Source organism: Ascaphus truei, chromosome 1 (assembly GCF_040206685.1).
Source record: "Ascaphus truei isolate aAscTru1 chromosome 1, aAscTru1.hap1, whole genome shotgun sequence".
Taxonomy (NCBI): Eukaryota; Metazoa; Chordata; class Amphibia; order Anura; family Ascaphidae; genus Ascaphus; species Ascaphus truei.
In genome coordinates, this window is record NC_134483.1 from 18,480,791 (window position 1) to 18,487,908 (window position 7,118).

General features: G+C 45.0%; 1 protein-coding gene across 1 annotated transcript in view; it reads right to left on the minus strand.

Moving 5' to 3' along the window:
• Nucleotides 1–7,118, minus strand: part of LOC142484352 (CUGBP Elav-like family member 4) — a 411,605-nt gene that overhangs the window by 162,539 nt on the left and 241,948 nt on the right. The gene's annotated exons all lie outside the window — the stretch shown is intronic.

The window sequence follows — 7,118 nt, forward strand, 5'->3', positions numbered from 1 at the left end:
TTTTCAGGATATCCCAGCTTCAGCACAGGTGCTCTATCGAAGGCTTGAGCCTCTGATTGAGCCACCTGTGCTGAAGCTGGTACAGATTGAGCCACCTGTGCTGAAGCTGGGATATCTTGAAAATCTAACCTGTTGGGGGGAGCTTGAGGACTAGAGTTGAGAATCCCTGTTCTAACCTATAACTTCTCAATCTGCCCCATCAGGGTCAAAAAGGAGTTCACTTGTTTCTTTGGTGCCTAGAAATTGACTACACTAGGTGTTCAGATGTGAATGTCAGTGCGCACCCCAAAAAGCCCAAATCGCCCACCAAGTTTAACATGGCATAAACCTCAGAAAGGCTGTGACTAGGGTTCTAGCGCAGAATGAAGTTGCTACGCATCCACCCCGAATGTATTTGACGCAGCATGAACGTTTCATTCTACAGGTAAACAAAGTGTGTTATTTGTCCCAGTATGGCTATTATAAAGAATATCACACCAATCTGTTACATTTACTAGCGCTAGTTATACATAAATACAAATACACATCATTCTCATTGAATCAAGAAGGTATTCAACATGATGCAATGCACCAAGCCTCATTTCAAACCGCGCACGCTGCGGCAGACGAAGCCTTCATATATACAAAGCACAGTTTGTCAAGGTTTGTACTACTTTTTGGCGCTAATATTTTGACGCACAATAAAAATGTAAGTATGATCTTAGTTAGGGTGACCAGATGTCCCGGTTTAGCCGGGACAGTTGTTTTTGTTTGTCCCGGTGGCCCGAAATTGTAGTAAATATCCCGTTTGTTTTTTCATCGCCGGCCGCACACACGCGAACGACAATCTGCAGCCGCCTACGCTTAAACGGCTGGTGCCAGCTCCGCGTGCGTGAATGACCCGTGCCAACTGCGCATGCGCAATTAGCCCGCGCTGACAGCCCATGCGCAAACAGCCCCGCCGTCTGCGCATGTGTGAGTGGCCCGATTTGTCGAGGGGAAAAATATGGTCGCCCTATCTTAGTCCATACTGTAGGCCCCAGGAACGTCTTTCCAGAATTGTAACTGAGAACATGGAATTGTTAGAGACTTTTATATTATAATTATTGTATTTTACATTATTATTATGACTATACTGTAAATAGCTAAAGCAATAAAAAACTGTGCTAAACACATTGGGGTATATGGGCAATATGTATAAAACGCAAAATGCTGGCGCAAACTCATTATTTTGGCACGACTCGCGCTGAAACACAGCTGCGCCAGACAGCGTCTATATATTAACCTGAGTTCTGCCATTTTCGGTTACGTCTCCCTGCGATGAGGGATTTAGGGAGCGAGGAGGAGGATTTAGGGCGAAGTCACATTGGCATATTGGCGCTGTTCTATGTGTTAAGAAACGCGCGGCTTGCGTTACTTTTCTTGATGGTTCTCTCCCTCGCCTTAAAGATGGCCAAAGTGTGAACACGAGCGCAAAGTGCGCCAAACTCTACAACCGTAGAAATAGACTTTATAAATATGTTGCGTTTCAGACACAATTATTATTATTATTTTTACACAAATGAGCCAGCATACGCGCACCACCTAATACATATATCCAGGCATACACGGAGCAATTGTGAGGCACAAAAACTGCAGAACATGTATCAAAGAAAAAAATCCTATTGATTTCAGTGGGACTTTTTTCTTTGACACAAACGGTGCAGTTTTTTGCACCAGAATTGCTCCACTTTTGCCTTGACACACATGATGATCTTAGTGATCTCACTGATTAAGATGCAGCTCACCAGCCAGTGATTAACTCAATTTCGCGATAAAACTTTCCCAAACGAAACAGAATCTGCCACAAGTTCTTTCAAATCTAAGGCTGTCTCACATTTTAACCTGGTCTGTAACTGTTTCATACGCCCATAATAAGGATTTTCTTTAACTGTGCACCCAATGTCTTGTATATAATGTGTACCCTGTTCATTTATGTAACTGTATTTGTAACCATGTACTATTTGTTTTACTCTGTGCCCAGGACATACTTGAAAACGAGAGGTAACTCTCAATGTATTACTTCCTGGTAAAATATTATATAAATAAATAAATAAACAAGTTAGTAGAGCGCAATTTAGCTTATTTAAAGATGGGAGAGGCGTCTGAGGATAACTTTGCCATTAAGCTACCAACAGAAGGCAGAGCACTTCTGTAAACACTAAAATATTAAGATATTTCATAAATAATTTGAAAGAATTGCAGATACAAAGTTCCACATTAGCATTTTGCCTGGTGACGTTCTCAGTACAAAGTCTTGTGTTAGTACAAAGTGCCCCTTCTCTCTGCCAGCTTGTGGCGCTCTCGTACTGTAGGTTGGTGAAAACAACATAAATTTACAAAGATACCCCAGAGAATGCATAAACCCCAAGAGTTGAAAGCCATTAACAAGCGTAAATAACAGTATTTGAAATAATATTCAGCATGGCATATTAATTAAGGGAGCACAACTCAATGTAAGTTTACCTGGGCATCTTGGTCAGCTTAAACACGTTTATAAAACTAAAATGTACAGAACAATTTGGGGTGTGTTATATATGTGTGTGTGTGTGTAACCCGTTTTGGGATTACTAGGGCCTTAAAGGGTTAACTGTGTTGGCTCAAACAGAGTAACGCCCCTTCTTTATCACATGGTGCTGGCGTGAGTCAGCAGAAGTTAAGCCACATGTGCCTGGAGACAGTGACATCGTGCAAGGGTGTAAATAGAGGCAGGAGGCTTCTGGAAGATCAGATCTCAGGAGGAGCTGGAGAAGAGAGATCACATTGTGAATAGTTATGTAAGTCCCTATGTTTAGGATAGGATCCCTTTTATTGTTTTCAGTTATGGAAAGTACTTGTTCTTATTAGAGTCACACCAAGACTGTCTGGCATTACTCCCAAGGTATTATGAGGCTATCCCCAGAGGGAGCTTCACAAGCCGCAGTCCCTAGATATAGTTAGACCCACCCCACAAGCGGGTCCATCACGGGCTCTCACCCAGATGGCCACACATTGGCAGGCCGCCCCGAGATGAGGGGGGAGATCTCTGGAGTAGTACTAGGCCCGTCAGTGGCTCCATGGATATGGAGCACTACTAGTGCTATAGAGCAGAAGGATTCAAGCAATACAAAGCCTCAGTACCTTCCTAGGGCTGATATGGGGGACAGCTAGGGAAGCCGCGCACACAGCAGAGGCCAGAAACATTTGACTGGAAATGCAAGATGATCTCTGTCTATAACATATGAGACTGTGCCTACCAGGTAATAAACTGATGTTTAAATGAATAAAGTTCCTGGCACCCATCATTGTGTATCAATGCCCAGCCTGCACCCTGTACAAGGTAATGCATCCTGAGCAGTCCTAACATCGACACTGATGTAAACTCATTAGGAGCCGAGCGGGTTATATTTGGCGCCCAACGTGGGGCTGGACCAGCAAATGAAGAAATTATGTTCTTTGTGTGGATTGCTCGTTTTGGAACTTTTGGAGCAAAGAGAATGCTTTTTCTAACATTTAACATTATGGACGATAAAAATGGAGACCGTAGTTCTCTCAGTATTGGGGCTCTGTGCAGCTCCTGCTGTAAGAACGATTTCCAATACTTAAGATTGTCTACTGATAGCTATGCAAGGTCTTCTCGATATCCAAAGGCTGATTCCAAAGGAAGAGACCAGATCTATCGAAAGCGGCTCAAAAGTATGAACGATAGACTATTTAAGCCATGATGTGTTGTGTGATATGATCCTGGCCTCATCGCCTAAAGTAGAAACCCTAGTGTGGGTTCTGCCAGGCACGCCCTTGTCCTAATGCGTGACCCGAATTAGTCAGCCGGACCGTGTGGTTCGGGACAGAGTTTATAGTATTAATGGGTATGACTATCCTTATATGACCGAGTATATGATGCGGATGTAGACAAGGTAGGAGGCCGCTAAGGCCTAAATCCAGCAACATGGGCACCCTATTATAGCGGAGTGCAAAGAAAGGGTAGATCAACTAACACTTATTTGGCACATCGGTTGGATCATATATCTAGACTGAGTAGAATATGTTGATGAGAAAGGGCACAAAAGAGTTCACACGGTAGGCACGGAAGAGTGCCATTATTCGTATACCCTATCCAGTCCATTATCACTAGGGAAGTAAGGGTCAACTACCATCTCTGACCTGTCGTAGGGGTTAGTCAAGTATATCAAATTATATGTGCCTAAGTCGCTACCCTCTGGTGTTACCATGTTACCTGTTTATTACTCTACCATATTACTGTTATGCAATAAATATACAGGCAGTCCTCGGTTATCCAACGTTCTGGAAGTAGCGTTGGATAGTGAAACCGTTGTAAAGTGAGTCCCATGTTAATGGGAGTCCCATGTTAATCAGTGGCGGTGAGCGTTGGGTAACGCATTCAGGCGTCAGATGACGCATTCCAGCATCGAAAAATGGCCCATAGGGTTGCATTGTAAAGCATTGGATATGCCATTCATTGTAAAGTGAAACGTTGGATAACGAGGACTACCTGTACCCTATTGCTAACCATGTCGTTTTTCATGACAGGGTGGGTAATGCCTATTATTAACACTGAAATTGAGATGGGTTATGATATTATAGTAGGGGCCAGAATGAATAAGACAGCAGAGTATCCTAGCTCTACTCATAGTGAGCTCTGCATAACCCACTAGAATGTCTATGGGTAGTACAGATGGAGAGGCTTATAATTAATGTCAGTGTGCTGTAAGAGTTGAGCGTAAGTGTGCTGTAAGAGGTGCGCGTAAGTGTGCTGTAAGAGGTGCGCGTACGTGTACTGTAAGAGGTGCGCGTAGGTGTGCTGTAAGAGGTGCGCGGAAGTGTGCTGTAAGAGGTGCGCGTACGTGTACTGTAAGAGGTGCGCGTAGGTGTGCTGTAAGAGGTGCGCGTAAGTGTGCTGTAAGAGGTGCGCGTAAGTGTGCTGTAAGAGGTGCGTGTATGTGTACTGTAAGAGGTGCGCGTAAGTGTGCTGTAAGAGGTGCGTGTACATGTGCTGTAAGAGGTGCGTGTACGTGTGCTGTAAGAGGTGCGCGTAAGTGTGCTGTAAGAGGTGCGCGTAAGTGTGCTGTAAGAGGTGCGCGTAAGTGTGCTATAAGAGGTGCGCGTAAGTGTGCTGTAAGAGGTTTGCGTAAGGTTGCTGTAAGAGGTGCGCGTAAGTGTGCTGTAAGAGGTGCGCGTAAGTGTGCTGTAAGAGGTGCGCGTAAGTGTGCTGTAAGAGGTACGCGTAAGTGTGCTGTAAGAGGTGCGCGTAAGTGTGCTGTAAGAGGTGCGTGTACATGTACTGTAAGAGGAGCGCGTAAGTGTGCTGTAAGAGGTGCGCGTAAGTGTGCTGTAAGAGGTGCGCGTAAGTGTGCTGTAAGAGGTGCGTGTACATGTGCTGTAAGAGGTGCGCGTAAGTGTGCTGTAAGAGGTGCACGTAAGTGTGCTGTAAGAGGTGCACGTAAGTGTGCTGTAAGAGGTGCGCGTAAGTGTGCTGTAAGAGGTGCGCGTAAGTGTGCTGTAAGAGGTGCGCGTAAGTGTGCTGTAAGAGGTGCACGTAAGTGTGCTGTAAGAGGTGCGTGTACATGTACTGTAAGAGGTGCGCGTAAGTGTACTGTAAGAGGTGCGCGTAAGTGTGCTGTAAGAGGTGCGCGTAAGTGTGCTGTAAGAGGTGCGTGTACATGTGCTGTAAGAGGTGCGCGTAAGTGTGCTGTAAGAGGTGCGCGTAAGTGTGCTGTAAGAGGTGCACGTAAGTGTGCTGTAAGAGGTGCACGTAAGTGTGCTGTAAGAGGTGCGCGTAAGTGTGCTGTAAGAGGTGCGTGTACATGTGCTGTAAGAGGTGCGCGTAAGTGTGCTGTAAGAGGTGCGCGTAAGTGTGCTGTAAGAGGTGCGCGTAAGTGTTCGCTTCCCTGTTAGACTTCTAAGAGCAGCTATAAGTAAGAACCGGCGTGTTCTCAGCAGTGATGGTAACTGCCATGAGTCCAGTTTGTATATGGTACACTAAGAGTTATCAAAAGTCTGTACCAGTGACTTATACCAGAGACTAAGGGGCCTATTCTATAAGGCTTCATAAAAACGAATCGCTGGGCCGGTCACGCCGCCATTTTCATAGAGAGCTGCACAGAGATAGCCGCCTCCCCCTGCGCATATCTCGCAGGCTTTTAATAAAAAAAATGAATACTAGTGTACGTGAGCAGGGGGTCTCCGGAGCAGAACCGCATTGATTTCATGTCCGGGGATCTCCTGCTTCCCGAGATACAGAACCCGTTATGGGGTGCCGGTATCGCCTATAAATTTGTATTCTTTTGCTGTTTTGGTGATAGATCATTTTTATTCATGTGTACTATTAGGCTTCTTAATTCTTTTATTGTTGGGGTGTTTAGGTGCTTGTGTATTTCTTTTATTCTTGTGTATTTTTGGCCTTAATGACTTTTATTAGCTTGACCATTGAGTGCTATAGTGGCTTTTCATGACCATATTATATGGGTATGATGAACCACTGTGCCAATCAGTGGGTAGAGGGTGGGTATAGTGGGCCCTGGGTAGTGGTTAGGCCTCTCGGGTGGGTAGCGGGGAACGGGGGTTAACCCCTTAATTACTATAGCGGTTATTAATCGCTATGGTGATAAAGGGGTTGGGGGCTGTAACAGGGGACTTATCCCTGTTCAGGTAATGTGCCTCTAATCCAGCAGTGTGGTGGTTAACTGCTGGTAGTCAATTAACAAAACACCACCTGCCTGATTAGATGGCTTAGAATGCCTGTCTTTTGAAACAGGAAGTGAGAACTCCTTAGCTGTGACTGAGAGCTGAACTTGGGAGAGAGAGCAGAGATTGTCTTTGACTCTCACAACAGTCTTGAGCCCTGCCAGAAGAAACAGCAGAGCTGCTTACAAGACACAGGGAAAACTTCTAAACCTGTATGCTGACCAACCCTGGAGACAAGGGAGCTGAAGCAGGAACAGTGAAGATTTTCCCTCCAAACCACAAGGAATAGATAAGACTTTCATTCTTAAAAGACTGCTTATATCTGCTTATTGCATGCTACTGTATGTGTTTGGGGCTGCGAGAACTGCTTGACTAAGGGAGATGTGAATTATTGCATAGTGTTTCACTAGAAATAC